Source organism: Anastrepha ludens, unplaced genomic scaffold, assembly GCF_028408465.1.
Source record: "Anastrepha ludens isolate Willacy unplaced genomic scaffold, idAnaLude1.1 ptg000141l, whole genome shotgun sequence".
Lineage (NCBI taxonomy): Eukaryota > Metazoa > Arthropoda > Insecta > Diptera > Tephritidae > Anastrepha > Anastrepha ludens.
This window is the reverse complement of record NW_026530121.1, coordinates 1-2,500: the sequence shown is the minus strand read 5'-3', so window position 1 is coordinate 2,500 and position 2,500 is coordinate 1. Positions and strand designations below refer to the sequence as shown.

Genomic DNA, 2,500 nt, shown 5'->3' with positions numbered 1-2,500 from the left:
TCATGGGTCGATGAAGAACGCAGCAAACTGTGCGTCATCGTGTGAACTGCAGGACACATGAACATCGACATTTTGAACGCATATCGCAGTCCATGCTGTTATGTACATTAAATTAAATTTTAAAGTACTGCTTGGACTACATATGGTTGAGGGTTGTAAGACTATGCTAAATAAGTTGCTTATTCTTTTATAAAAATAATTGAATTTAAGCAAATGTGTATATTATTGGATTTTAAATAATTCATAATATTAATAGCAAAAAAATAAAGATATATAATGAATTTTTTATTTATTAATATATTCTTAAAAAAAAAAAATCCTCTCAAATAAAATGAAATAAAAAAAATTTTGAATCTAAGTATTCTCTTTAAAAAATTTTCATATTATTTATATATATATAAAATATTAATTTATATATGTAATTAAAGGAGGAATGTCTAGCATAAAAATTAATTTTTTTTATTCTAGAATTGCCTCATTTTACATAATTATTATTTATAATATATATTTATATAAAAGGAAAAAAGAAAAATAGAGATGAAAAGATGATATAATTATTTATTAAATTGTGAGAAGATAAAAAATATTTTAAAACAACCTCAACTCATATGGGATTACCCCCTGAATTTAAGCATATTAATGAGGGGAGGAAAAGAAACTAACAAGGATTTTCTTAGTAGCGGCGAGCGAAAAGAAAATAGTTCAGCACTAAGTCACTTTGTCTATATGTCAAATGTGAGATGCAGTGTATGGAATATCTTAATATCTAGTATGAGAAATTAACGATTTAAGTCCTTCTTAAATGAGGCCATTTACCCATAGAGGGTGCCAGGCCCGTATAACGTTAATGATTACTAGAAAGATATTTCCAAAGAGTCGTGTTGCTTGATAGTGCAGCACTAAGTGGGTGGTAAACTCCATCTAAAACTAAATATAACCATGAGACCGATAGTAAACAAGTACCGTGAGGGAAAGTTGAAAAGAACTCTGAATAGAGAGTTAAATAGTACGTGAAACTGCTTAGAGGTTAAGCCCGATGAACCTGAATATCCATTATGAAAAATTCATCATTAAATAATTAAAAATAATGTGCATTTTTTTCATATAAGGACATTGTAATCTATTAACATAATAAAAGTATTTATCAAAAGATCATTGGTGATATTAAGTTTATTTAAATTAATTTGCTTTTTAAGCATATTAACATAGAATAAATACTAATGATTTGATAAAGTGTTGATAGATTTTATTATATATAATGCTAAAATTCATTTTTTGAATTTTACAAAAAATTTAATATCTATGATATTAATATTTATTTGTATGCATTTATATGATTAACAATGCGAAAGATTCAGGATACCTTCGGGACCCGTCTTGAAACACGGACCAAGGAGTCTAACATATGTGCAAGTCATTGAGTTATATTAAACTTAATGGCATAATTAACTTAACTTAAAAATATAATGGGATTAATTTTTAGTCTATTTTCTTAAATAGTCAATTAATTCAATCCCGGGGCGTTCCATATAGTTATGTATAATGATAATTTATTATTATTTATACCTCTAACTGGAGCGTACCTTGAGCATATATGCTGTGACCCGAAAGATGGTGAACTATACTTGATCAGGTTGAAGTCAGGGGAAACCCTGATGGAAGACCGAAACAGTTCTGACGTGCAAATCGATTGTCAGAATTGAGTATAGGGGCGAAAGACCAATCGAACCATCTAGTAGCTGGTTCCCTCCGAAGTTTCCCTCAGGATAGCTGGTGCATTTAAAAATTATATAAAATAATCTTATCTGGTAAAGCGAATGATTAGAGGCCTTAGGGTCGAAACGATTTTAACCTATTCTCAAACTTTAAATGGGTAAGAACCTCACCTTTCTTGATATGAAGGTTGAGGTTATGATATAATGTGCCCAGTGGGCCACTTTTGGTAAGCAGAACTGGCGCTGTGGGATGAACCAAACGTAATGTTACGGTGCCTAAATTAACAACTCATGCAGATACCATGAAAGGCGTTGGTTGCTTAAAACAGCAGGACGGTGGACATGGAAGTCGTAATCCGCTAAGGAGTGTGTAACAACTCACCTGCCGAAGCAACTAGCCCTTAAAATGGATGGCGCTTAAGTTGTATACCTATACATTACCGCTAAAGTAGATGATTTATAAAACAATTTCGATTGATTTATAAATTTTGAAACTTTAGTGAGTAGGAGGGTACAATAGTGTGCTTAGAAGTGTTTGGCGTAAGCCTGCATGGAGCCGCTATTGGTACAGATCTTGGTGGTAGTAGCAAATAATCGAATGAGACCTTGGAGGACTGAAGTGGAGAAGGGTTTCGTGTGAACAGTGGTTGATCACGAGTTAGTCGGTCCTAAGTTCAAGGCGAAAGCCGAAAATTTTCAAGTTTTTAATAAAAAAAAATATTAATAAAATTTATATATATATATTAAAAAATAATTAAATACTTGAATTATTTTGAACGAAAGGG

General features: G+C 31.2%; 1 non-coding gene across 1 annotated transcript in view; it reads left to right on the top strand.

The window, feature by feature from the left end:
* Positions 1 to 156, top strand: part of LOC128871395 (5.8S ribosomal RNA) — a 181-nt gene extending 25 nt beyond the window's left edge. The window contains exon 1 of the ribosomal RNA XR_008455943.1: positions 1 to 156. This exon is cut by the window's left edge and continues 25 nt beyond it. This is a non-coding gene — a ribosomal RNA (5.8S ribosomal RNA).
* Positions 157 to 2,500: the final 2,344 nt, after the last annotated feature.